The 13,112-nt window shown below is 47.1% G+C and overlaps 1 protein-coding gene across 2 annotated transcripts in view; it reads left to right on the top strand.

Moving 5' to 3' along the window:
• Positions 1-2,041: 2,041 nt before the first annotated feature.
• The window catches only part of HLCS (holocarboxylase synthetase), a 237,071-nt gene continuing 226,000 nt past the window's right edge, over positions 2,042-13,112 (top strand). The window contains exon 1 of one of the 2 annotated variants that reach the window (XM_008977660.5): positions 2,042-2,464. The gene's annotated coding sequence lies outside the window, so the exon portion shown is untranslated. Of the gene's footprint in view, positions 2,465-11,381; positions 11,950-13,112 lie in introns of those variants that run through there. The other variant, XM_008977663.6, reaches the window with a different exon arrangement.

Raw genomic sequence — 13,112 nt, 5'->3', positions numbered from 1 at the left:
GTTTAAAGAAGGTGGATCCTCAAAATTGAAGGGCTTTTAAATCTTTGTAATTGTTTTTCCTTTTATTTTCAGAGGGAGTCTTGCTATATTGCTTAGGCTGGTCTCCTGGGCTCAAGCTATCCTCCCACCACAGCCTCCCAAATAACTGATTATAGGCATGCCTCACCACATCTGGCTTATTTCTAGTTTACTTGTTTATTTATTTATGATTCTTGTCTTTTCTGAGACAAGGTCTTGCTCTGTTGCCCAGGCAGGAGTGCAGTGGCGTCATCTTGACTCACGGCAGCCTCAACCTCCTAGGCTCGAGAGATCCTCCCCCCTCAGCCTCCTGAGTAGCTGGGACTACAGGCGCATGCTGCCATGCCTGGCTATTTTTTTTTTAAGAGATGGGGTCTCACTGTGTCACCCAGGCTGGCTCTGAAACTCTTGGGCCCAAGTGATCCTCCCACCTTGGCCTCCCAAAGTGCTGGGATTACAGGTGTGCCCATGACACTCAGCTCTAATTTTTTTTTAAAGCGTTATTTTTAGAATAGTTTAAGATTTACAGATAATTTGCAAGATAGTGCAGAGAGTTCCCATAAACCAGTTTCCTCATATTTGTATCTTACATTAGTATGGCACATTTGTTAACAATTAATAAACCAACATTGGTATGTTATATTATTGATATTATTGGTACATTATTTAAATTTCCTCCATTTTCTTCCAATGTCCTTTTTCTGTTCCAGGATCCCATCTAGGACACCACTTACATTTAACCATCATGTCTCCTTAGATGCCTCTTGGCTGGGGCAGTTCCTCACACTCTTTGGTTTTGGTGACCTTGTCAACCTCCATAACAGAGAGGTTCTCTAAAAGAAAATGGTATTTATTTGGGAACAGGGCATTGCAATGGAGCCATGTGGGCCATTTTAAGCTATGTGTGTGAAATTCAGGGAGGTAAAGGAAGACCAAGATTTTTAAAGAAAAAATGAGGAGGATTACATATTGTTTTTGATAATTAGCCTCAGCTACAAGTATCGATCAGGGTGATACCAGTCTGAAGTTGGACAGGCTATTGCCGGGCAGATGTCCTGGCAGGAATCTTCTTTTGGGAAGGCTGACATGGCCTCTGTGGACAGTGTTGATCTTTTATGAGCATTTGTGACATCACGCATTTAGGAACAAGAATCCTCTTCATGGCTTTCCCCAGCTCTATTTGTCATTTTTTTTCCTCTCTCTCTTTTAACACAAATGACTCCACCATTTTGATTCTGACCACATTCACAACCTTGACCGATTTTAGGTTGGCTATTTTGTACAATGTCCCTCTGCTGGGATTTGTCTGATGTTTTTCTCACGATTAAACTGGGTTATTGGTTTAGGGAGTTTGGTATAAAAAATCTATTTGGTCTTTGTCCCCAGTTCCTGACACAGAACTCCTAAACCCCTTGGAATTTCCTAGGCAATAGGAGTGTTTTTGTTATGCATAACGACTCCCTTAGTCAAATCACAGTTTCTGCTAATGAGGTGGCTAATTGCGGGCTCTAGGATGGATTCAGGGTGGGGCTGGTGCAACACACCATGTGATCAGAGGGTTGTAACTTTCATTCAGCTCCAACATGTCCCTACTCCTCTTGCGGGAAGGGAAAGGGGCTGGAGATTGAATTCAATCACTAATGGCCAATGACATAATGAAACCTGGATAAAAATCTCTTAAACAGGGTTCGGAGAGCTTCCAGGCAGGTGGGCACACAGAGGTGCTGTGAGGACAGCACTCCCGCCCTTCACCCCCCGTGCTGCGCATCTCTTGCACTCGGCTGTTACCGAGTTGTGTTCTTTACAATAATCTTCTAACAGTAAAGTGTCTCCCTGAGTTCTGTGTCGTCCCAGGGAATTGCTGAACCTCACGGGAGCTGTGGCAATCCCTCAGTTTCTAGTGGGCAGGGTAGAAATGTGGGCATTCTGGGCACCCCGCTTGTGGCTGGCGAAGGGAGGGCAGTCTCCCTGGGCTAATCCCTTAACCAGTAGTTTCGTGCTAATTCAGCTGGTGTCAGAGAACTGGGGAATAGGTCGTCGATGCTGGAAAGGGCAACGTGGTGTTTGGTGCCGGTCAGGGAGGAAGGCGCGGAGGGAAGGTGTAGGCCTGCCTTCCGCAGAGCAGGGTGAGGTTCGGCCCTGTAAGGCCGCAGGAGTGGGCGAGGCTAGAGCGAGCGCGGCAAGAAGGCGGCAGAAGCGCGCCTCCCAGGCAGCGTGGGCGAGAGAGGACAGGTGGCCGAGAGGCAGAAGCTGGCTAGCGGCGAAAGGCCCGCGTTCCCGAGCGCGCGGCACCGCGGCCAGGGCAGGAGGAGGCCAGGCGGCCCCGCGGCCCTGCGCAGAGAGCCCGGTTGCACCACCAGGCGGGCCGCGAGGGGGCGCAGCGCGGCGCGGCAGGGATTCGCGGGCGACCACCCGGCGCAGGAGCGGCCGCGTCTCGGCCTCAGAAGTAAGTCGGGGCGCTGCGGGCCGGGGCAGGGGTGGGCGCTCGCCGGGGGCGTGCTGGGGCCGGGCGAGGGTCAGGCAGTCCACCGCGGGCCTCTGCCAGGGAACAGCCGTCTCCTGAGTCAAGGCCTCGGGGCTGCAGCCGGGACGGCCGGAAAGCCGCCTCCAGCTGCCAGAAGGGGGCGGGGCTTCCGGTGGGGCAGCCATAGGGACCTAGCGGCCCAGGGCAGCGCGGCCTCCGCGCGCCGCTGGCGTTCTTCCCTGCGGGACCCGGGCTGGCTCGGCCCGGCTGTCAGTGCGCACGCGCGGCGACGCGGCCTGAGAACCTGGGTTCGCGCGCCCTGTCACCCTCCCACGGGCCCCTGGCCGCGTGCCCCGCGCCCATGTTAGGGGCAGAGCCGCAGGGCCTACCCGCCGCAAAAAAGCACGGGTGACTAGGACCTGCGTGTGGGGAAAGGCTTCCAAATGACCCAGCGCCTACGTGCCCGGAAAAAAAAGATTGATACATAATAACATTAAAAAACGGAAGCTGGGGCCGGGCGCGGTGGTTCACGCTTGTAATCTCAGCACTTCGCGAGGCCGAGGCAGGCAGATCACTTGAGGTCAGGAATTCGAGACCAGCCTGGGCAACATGGTGAAACCGTGTCTCTGCTAAACATAACAAAAATTAGTCGGTCTTGCTGCTGGTGGTGCTCCTGTAATCCCAGCTACTCAGGAGGCTGAGGCAGGAGAATCACTTGAACTCGGGAGGTGGAGGTTGCAGTGAGCTGAGATTGCACCGCTGCACTCCAGCCTGGACGACAAGAGCGAACTCCGTCTCATTTAAAAAAAAAAAAAAAAAAGATGGGCCAGACGCTGTGGCTCACGCCTGTAATCCCAGCACGCTGGGAGGCCTAGGTGGGAGAATCTCTTTGAGTTCAGGAGTTGGAGACCAGCCTGGCCAACATGGCGAAAACCCCTCTGCAAAAAATAAGAAAAGTTCGTTTCAGCTACTCCGGAGGCTGAGGTGGGAGGATTGCTTTAGCCAGGGAGGCAGAGCTTGCTGTCAGCAGAGATGGCGGCTCTGCACTCCAGCCTGGGTGAGGGAGTGAGACCCTGTCTCAAAAAAAAAATAAATAAAATAAAATAAATAAAATAAAATAAAATTAAAAGGAAAAAGAAAAAAAAATCCCCTACCATTAATTAAAGACAGATGGCAAACTGGGAAAAAATATTTGCAACATCTATCACAGATAAAGGGTTAAGATCCCAAGTATGTAAATAACTCAAACATTGAGGGAAGCAAAGACCAAATAGGCAAAAGACATGAACTGACAATCTGCACAAAAATGACATAAAACTGGCCCTTCAATGAAAAGATGTTCCGTTTCTCCCATAGGAGGAGAAATGCAGGGTACTCTGAGATACCATCACGGTTCTAACTGATCCCGTTGCTAAGTGCAAAGCAACAGGACAGGCTGTGGGGTAACAGATGCTCTCATACATCGCTGGTGGGAATGCAAGATGGTCCAACTCCTAGAGAGGAACATTTAGCATTGTTTAACAAAACTACATATGCATTTACCCCTTGACCCAGCAATTCTACAGGTAGGAATTTACTCTGGAGAAACGCCTACACCAGTATAAAAGTGTATATATGTACAAGGTCACTCATTGCAGCATTGTTTGCAATGGCAAAATTTTGGAAACAACTTCAGTGCCAATACATAGGCAATTGGGTGAATAAACCCTGGTACATCCACACAATGCACGTATAAAAAACAGTGAGGAAGGTCTCTGAACTGATGTGGAGTGATTTCTAGGGTATACAGTACTAGGAAGTGAACAAAAGTTAAACAGAGAGTACTGTGTTAGGCTACTTTTTGTGTGAAACATTCAAGTATCTCCTTATTTTTGGAAAGAAAAAGAGAAAAGGGAAAAAAGAAACCTAGGAAGAAAAAACTAGAAACTAATAAATTGGCTACTTGCAGTGGGTGGATGAGAATGGGGTGAAAGTCTAAGAGGAAATGACACATCTCCAGGCATACCTTTTTTGGGGGCAGTTTTGACTTTTCAAAACATGTTAATGTTTTAGTATTTAAAAAGTAAAACTAAATCAACATAAGATGGGGGAAAGGAAACCTAAAATTGAATACAAACAGAAGTGAACAAATGAGCTAAACTGCATAGTAAATTAGTCATAGAAAGGCAAACTCAAATAACTTTGAACACAGCTCTTTGACTATCCACCTGTGTGTAAACAAACAAAACTACAAAGAAATTTTGTACTTCACTTAGTTGGTAGTGATCTGGTATAGCAATTCTGAAAATATTTTCTGTGTATTGTAGGATTAAGCAAATAAGTAAATATAATGATATTCTTGGGAGCTGGGATCCTCACTATGAGAGAAGAAAGATAAAAATATGGAGTGAAGGAAGGCAAAGAAGAGCTCCATGAATTGGAATGAGAGATTCCACAGATTACTTATTAATTACAAAGATAAAAAAGGAACCTTTATAGTGGAGAAACTTGGAAACTTGGTGGATAACACAACTTTTCGTTTTTTTGGAGACAAGAGTCTTGCTCTGTTGCCCAGGCTGGAGTGCAGTGGTGTGATCTCGGCTCACTGCAACCTCTGCCTCCCAGGTTCAGACAATTCTCCTGCCTCAGCCTCCTGAGTAGCTGGGATTACAGGCATGCACCACCACACCTGGCTAATTTTTGTATTTTTAGTAGAGACAGGGTTTCACCATGCTAGCCATGCTGGTCTCGAACTCCTGGCCTCAAGTGATCTGCCCACCTCAGCCTCACAAAGTGCTGGGATTACAGGTGTGAGCCACCGTGCCTGTCCTGCTTTTCATTTTGACTTGAGTTATTTCTAAGATCTGTCTGCTGAGAGAGCTGGGGAGCAGGGCCACCCAAGTAGCAATGAGCATTCCTCGTGCCCATATCTTGTTTTCTAAATACCATTGTCCATTAAAAGGAGTCAGAGCTCCTAGGAGAAATGGCTCATTGTGGGAAGGGGAGGGAAGGTCAACGATGAGTCAGGAGTGGCTTGTTCAAAACACAAGGAGGTGCTCAAAGAATGATAGAGACAGGTCAGAAGGACACAGGGGTCAGCTTGATGGGGCTCCAGTGGCCAAACCTGGAACAATTTGAATATCAAAATTAATAATGGCAATAATGAATTATCACGTTGAATAAAAGAGAATCCATGAGTCTAGAGTCGTACTAAAAAGCAAATAAACTTACCAACAAATACATAAACAGAGGTAGAAGAGGAGAATGCCAGCTAATGATTGCTGAAGGAACAACAGAGTTGGAAAAGTTGGCTAGTCTGAAGGTAGCAAGTTATCTCAATTGATTGTTCATGGTCAGTTACAGATTGAACTCTTTGTTTTATTCTTTTCCCCCTTCTCACTACTGCATTTGACTAATCATACAGAAAACGTTACCACATTGTAGGCCGGGTATAGTGGCTCATGCCTGTAGTCCCAGCACTTTGGGAGGCCAAGGCAGGTGGATCACCTGAGGTCGGATGGATCACCTGAGCCTGACCAACATGGAGAAACCCTGTCTCTACTAAAAATACAAAATTAGCTGGGCATGGTGGTACATGCCTGTAATCCCAGCTACTCAGGAGGCTGAAGCAGGAGAATGACTTGAACCCGGGAGGCGGAGGTTGTGGTGAGCTGAGATCGCACCATTGCACTCCAGCCTGGGCAATGAGTGAAACTCCATCTCAAAAAACAAAAAACAAACGAAAAGTTACCACATTGCAACTAACGCAGTCATGACTGATTCAGGTGGGCGCTTACTGGGTGTCTTGGTCTGTTTTATGCTTCCGTAACAGAATACCTGAGACTGGGTAATTTATAATGAACAGAAATGTATTTGCCTTATGGTTCTGGAGGCTGGGAAGTCCAAGATTGAGGAGCCACATCTGGTGAGGGCCTTCTGGCTGCATCATCTCATGGTGGAAAGCAGAAGGGCAAGAGGGTGAGCAAGGGAAAGAGAAAGGAAGGGGCCAAACTCATCCCTTTATCAGGAGCCCACTCCCGCAATAACAGCAGAGCCTTTATGACCAAATCACCTACCTCTCAACACTGTTGCACTGGGGATTACATTTCCAACACATGCACTTGGGGAATACATTCAAACCATAGCACTGGGGAATAAGATGCCAAAGCCTCACTCCACAGATTACGTATGAATTACAAACATATACAAGGAACCTTTATAGTGGTTCTTCTGGAAACCACCTTAACCATGTGAACAAAGTCAGCGTCATCAATTTGAACTGACATCCTGTGCCAAAAATGCATAACCTGAATTGGATTTAGGAAACATTAGACAAACACAAATTGAGGGACCAGCTGCAATATAATGGGGCTAACTTTTTTTTTTTTCCCAAGACCAAGTCTCACTCTGTCACCCAGGCTGGAGTGCAGTGGCCCGATCTTGGCTCACTGCAACCTCCACCTCCCAGGTCCAAGCGATTCTCCTGCCTCAGCCTCCTGAGTACCTGGGACTACAGGTGCGCACTACCACGCCCAGCTAATTTTTGTATTTTTAGTAGAGATGGGGTTTTACTACTTTGGCCAGGATGGTCTCGATCTCTTGATCTCGTGATCTGCCCGCCTCGGCCTCCCAAAGTGCTGGGATTACAGGCATGAGCCACTGTGCCCAGCCAATTTTTGTATTTTTAGTAGAGACGGGGTTTCACCATGTTGGCCAGGATGATCTCAAACTCCTGACCTCAAGTGATCCGCCCGCCTTGGCCTCCCAAAGTGCTGGGATTACAGGCGTGAGCCACCGCGCCCAGCCGGGGCTGACTTTTAAAAGATGTCAAGGTCATGAAAGACTAAGGAACTATTCTAGATTAAAAGGGAATAAAGAGACATGACAGCTAAATGACATGTGTGTCCTTGAATTGGGAAAAATAATACTGCTAGCAAGAATGTTATTTGGGACAATTGACTAAATGTGAATAGCAGTTATTAGCATTGGATGGATGCTGATACCTGAATCTGAATATTGCAGTGTTAAATTTTCTGCATCTGATCATTGCAGTGTGGTTATGTTGGAGAAATATTCTTGTTCTTAGGAAATACAGCTTGAAGTACTAGGGTGAAGGGTCATGGTTTCTGCAATTTAATCTCAAATGGTTCTGGAAAGAAAGTTATACTTTGTACCACTGAATGGATATATAGTAATTGCCCCCTTAGCTGTGCTGTTGCTTTCCAAGGTTTCAGTTACCTGTGGCCAACTGCAGTTTGAAAATATTAAATGAAAAAAAAAAAACAAGAAAAAGAAAATATAAAATGGAACATTCCAGAACATTTCATAAGATTTATTTGTTTATTTAATTTTGATAGATTTAGAGGGTACAAGTGCCCCTGTTTTGTTACATGGGTATATTGGGAAGTGGTGAAGTCTGGATTTTGAGTGCAGCCATCACCCCTGATCATGTACATTGTACCCATTAAGTAATTTCTCATTGTTCACCCCTTCCACCCTTCTGAGCCTCCAATGCCTGTTATTCCACTCTCTGTGTCCACGTGTACACATTATTGAGCTCCCACTTAGAAGTGAGAACATAATTCATGAGTTTTAAATTGTGTGCGGTTCGGAACAGCATGATGAAATCTCACACCTTCCTGTTCTGTCTCACCTGGGACACAAATCATCTATTTGTCCAGCAGATTCTCCCATTTGTCACTTAGTAGCTCTGTTGGTGATCAGATCGACTGTTGTGGTATCACAGTGCTTGTGTTCTAGTCATTCCTACTTTATTTAATTTTATTATTTATTATTAGCCTATTTTATTATTAGTTGTTAATTTGTTATTGTGCCTAACGTATAAACTTTGTCATAGGTAAGTAATAGGAAAAAACAATATATATAGGGTTCAGGCATCCACTGGGGGTCTTGGAACATACCCCTTGTGGATAAGGGGGGACTACTCTACCACAGTTTGCTTAATATGTTCCTTATTGAACATTTAAAATTTTCCAATTTAAAAAAATCATTCTTGGCCAGGTGTGGTGGCTTATGTATATGATCCTAGGGCTTTGTGAGGCAAAGGTGGTTAGATCGTTTGAGGCCAGGAGTTCGAGACCAGCCTGGGCAACATAGCAAGAACCCACCTCTATACAAAATACAAAAATAATTAGCGGGCAATGGTGGTTTGTACATATAGTATCAGCTACTTGGGAGGCTGAGGCAGGAGGGTCAGTTAAGCACAGGAGTTTGAGGCTACAGTGAGCTATGATAGCACCACTGCACTCCAGCCTGTGATATACCCTGTCTTAAAAAAAAAAATTTTTTTTTTTTTTTTGAGACAGAGTCTCGCTGTGTCACCCAGGCTTGAGTGCAGTAACACCATCTCGTCTCACTGCAAGCTCTGCCTCCTGGGTTCACGCCATTCTCCTGCCTCAGCCTCCTGAGTAGTTGGGACTACAGGTGCCCGCCACCACGCCCGGCTAATTTTTTGTATTTTTAGTACAGACTGGGTTTCACCGTGTTAACCAGAATGGTCTCGATCTCCTGACCTCGTGATCTGCCCGCCTCAGCCTCCCAAAGTGTTGGGATTACAGGCGTGAGCCACTGCGCCCGGCCAAAAAAATCATTTTTATAAGGATTGTTACTATTAAAGCCTTCACAGGCTGGGCGCGGTGGCTCGTGCCTGTAATCCTAGCACTTTGGGAGGTCGAGGTGGGCGGGTCACTTGAGGTCAGGGGTTCGAGACCAGCCTGGCCAACATAGTGAAACCCCATCTCTACTAAAAATACAAAAATTAGCTGGGTGTGGTGGTGGGTACCTGTAGTCCCAGCTACTTCGGAGGCTGAGGCAGGAGAATCACTTGAACCCAGGAGGCGGGGGTTGCAGTGAGCCAAGATCGTGCTTCTGCACTCCAGCTTGGGTGACAGAGTGAGACTCTGTCTCAATAAATAAATAAATAAACAAACATTAAAAAATAAGAAAATAAGAGGTTGTATGGACCGTGGGAGGCGAGAGCGGTAGATTCTGAAGGCAGCTGCTTATGCTGTTGTGCCCAGCATTCTCATATTACTGCAGACACTCTCCACACCATGCTTACGCCAGAGTTTTTTTGTTTTTGTTTTTGTTTTTGTTTTTGAGACGGAATCTCACTGTGTCGCCCAGGCTGTAGTGCATTGGCACAATCTCAGCTCACTGCAACCTCCGCCTCCGCCTTCCGGGTTTAAGCAATTCTCTGCCTCAGCCTCCCGAGTAGCTGGGATTACAGGTGCGTGCCACCATGGCCGGCTCATTTTTGTATTTTTAGTAGAGATGGGGTTTCACCATCTTGGCCAGGCTGGTCTTCAACTCCTGACCTCGTGATCCACCCGCCTCAGTCTCCCAAAGTGCTAGGATTACAGGCGTGATCCACTGCACTTGGCCTGCCAGAGTTTTTAAGTTAATGACACCCCTGGCATTGTCCTAGGATTCATGGGTCTAATCCCAGCTACAATGCGTAAATTTAGACGTGGACAATAGGGGATCTGTAATTAGCTGGATCATTGCCTCTAGGAGATTTTCTTGACTAAGAACCACAATATGAAGCTTTGTGTTTGAGGACCTCATAATTCTCCAAGACAGTTTGTGAAAATCAGTATAAATCTAAAATTGAAAGGAAAATGTGTTTGACCTGAAAAATACTGAGTCAAAAACAAAAGTCACTTTTAATGGGAGTGTACGTTGGTATAACTGCTTTGGAAAACAGTTTAGCGTTATCTCTTAATTCTGCACATTAATTAGCTTGCTGGACGTATGCCTGGTGTAGTAATGGGTCCACACCCAGAGAAATGCTTGCCCAGGGGCTCCAGGAGACGAGTGGATGTTCAGAACAATATTATTTGTTAGAGGAAACAAACTGGAGATAACCCCATGTTGATCCCCAGGAGAATGGCTAAACAAAGTAGGATGTGATCACAAATAGAATATTTGTGAATAAAATGCAGCTTTGCGAAATTGTATGTGTGAATCTTAGAAACATTGAATAGAAAGAATGCAAGGCTTGGAAATCTGCTTATTGAATAATATTCTTATAAAGCAAGAAAATAAAAACCATACCTAGCCTCAGTTCTTGTGTTATGAGAAACCCCAGCAGTGATAGGATGTCTCATTTGAAATTTTCTTTGTGGTAGGGCTATTCTGCACAACATCCATAAACACTTCCCGGGCATCATACTTGATTCATTTTCCTATTTATTTCCTCCTCTTTGGGAGAGAGTATTCTAATTAACATCATGTGTGTCCCACCACAGATTAAAGAATTCCCCCATTCCCCTAAACCGAGAAGGAGAGGCTGCAAGTCTTTGCTTGAAATTTTTGTGCTGAAAGTGAAGCATTCAGGGTTCCAGTGGCAGAATTAGGACTCCATCCTTAGGGTAGCAGGAGAAGTCCGGTAGTGCCTTTAGAAAAGGAAGGTTAAGGCCGGATGCAGTGGCTTACACCTGTAACCCCAGCACTTTGGGAGGCTGAGGTGGGTGGATCACCTGAGGTCAGGAGTTTGAGACTAGCCTGGCCAACATGGTGAAACACTGTCTCTACTAAAAATACAAAAATTATCTGGGCATGGTGGCGGGCACCTGTAATCCCAATACTTAAGAGGCTGAGGCAGGAGAATCACTTGAACCTGGGAGGCGGAGGTTATAGTGAGCTGAGATCGCGCCACTGCACTCCAGGCTGGGTGACAGAGTGAGACTCCGTCTCAAAAAAAAAAGAAAAGGAAGGTTAAGAGTTAATAGATTAATAGATTCAGCTCTCAGTTCCTCATCAGAATTAGGGAGGAGTAACATGGGGAAAGAAACCCAGAATAACTAGTTAAGCCCATACATTGCACCTCCTTCACCAAATAACCCATCAGCAGTGCCAAATTTGGCTACTTTTGTCTGTCACTCATTTTATTCAGCAAAACCTTAAGCCAACTTAATTATTTTGCCAGGAAAACAGACCCATTTCCTGCCCTTGAAGGTTTGCAGTCTCAAGGGGGAAAGCAGTACAACCTTTACAAGCAGTTATCAAGGTGGGTGGGTGGTGTTGCAGGCGAGCGTGGAAGGGGCCCACCTGGCTAGGGGGCAGGCCATACCTCCCTGGGAGGTGACGTTTGACCTATGAGGCAAGCCCTAAAGGACAGGTAGGGATCCCCCGCGGATGCCGTGCTGGCGAGGCAGGGCCTGAGCAGCCAGTGGAGAAGGGCAGCGGGAAGTGCGCTCTGCAGGAGCCAGACGTCTCAGCCCGTGTGGCCAGAGGTGGCAGGGGCGCGGCCTGAGCGGGGCTGGGGCGTGGGCAGGATTTGGGGCTGCGCCGAGGGGCGTCCTGACCTGGCCCTTTGCCACGGTAGGTTCCGGCTCCCATGCCTCCGCTGCCATCTGCGCTGTCCTTGGCGACTACGCCTTCACCCCCCTGGGTGCGTTTCAGCGGTCCCGGAGCCTGGCGGGAGCGCGGCCACGAGCGCTCCGCGGCCGGTATCAGGCCTGCAGGTAGGGACGCGCGGCCGCCCGGGGCTCTGGGGACTCGGGTGTCCAGGTGCCGAAGTCGCCGCTTCCACGGGGGACTCAGGCCCATGAGTGGGTTTCCTAAGAACTTACCAGATTCCACGGCTCGGGTTTCCTGCCTTGGATCCTGCTTTTTATTCCCCAGGGGGAGTTATTTATAGACAGGAATCGTGTGTTCAAGGCCTGGCTCTTCGGACTCGGCGTTTTTCTTGTTCGAGGTGCTTCAATGGGGGCTGGATGCCATCATCTTCCAGGTCTGGAATCTTGTAGAAAACGAGCTGTACAGGCAGGAGTTCAGTTCAGCTGTATCATCTGTTCTTGGCCTCTTCTGGAAACGGGCTAATTCTCTGTTTAGGACTTTATCATTTTATAACCCAGTAACATACTAGCCCTGTGGTTGAGTTGTTTCTTCCTTTTTTTTTTTTTTTTTAAATATAGTCAGGGTCTCACTGCATTGCTCAGGCTGGATGGAGTGCATTGATGTGATCGCAGCTCACTGCAGCCTTGAACTTCTGGGCTCAAGCAATCCTCCCTTTTCAGCCTCTGAGTATCTGGGACCACCACACCCAGCCTTTTTTTTTTTTTTTTTTTTGAGATGGGGACTTGCTCTGTCGCCCAGGCTGGAGTACAAGTGGCATGATTGCGGCTCACTGCAGCCTCGACCTCCCCAGGAGTAGCTGGAACTACAGGCACACACCACCATGCCTGGCTAATTTTCTTTACTTTTGTAGAGATGTGGTTTCACCATGTTGCCCAGGCTCAAGTGATTTGCCCGCCTTTGCCTCCCAAAGTGTTAGGATTACAGGCGTGAGCCACCACACCTGGCCGCCTGGCTAATTTTTAATTTTCTGTACAGATGGAGTCTCCCTATGTTGCAAAGACCGGTCTCAAACTCCTGGCCTGAAGTGATCCTTCTGCTTTGGCCTCTCAAAGTGCTGGCATTATAGGTGTGAGCCACTGTGCCTGGTCCGTATTGCTGTTTTATCACAAGCTACCTGCAGTGCATTTGGGCTAAACATGTCGTTTGCATAAAACCATTTTAAAAGTCACAAATTGACCTGCAAAGCAAGGTGTATCAACAGAGGGGCATGGCAGCTTCATGGGACCCCCCTAGAGGAGACTCAATCCTGGGTGCCTCTATAGAAACA

Source organism: Pan paniscus, chromosome 22, assembly GCF_029289425.2.
Source record: "Pan paniscus chromosome 22, NHGRI_mPanPan1-v2.0_pri, whole genome shotgun sequence".
Lineage (NCBI taxonomy): Eukaryota > Metazoa > Chordata > Mammalia > Primates > Hominidae > Pan > Pan paniscus.
Note: the sequence above shows the minus strand (reverse complement) of the source record. Positions and strands in the feature narration are given on the sequence as shown.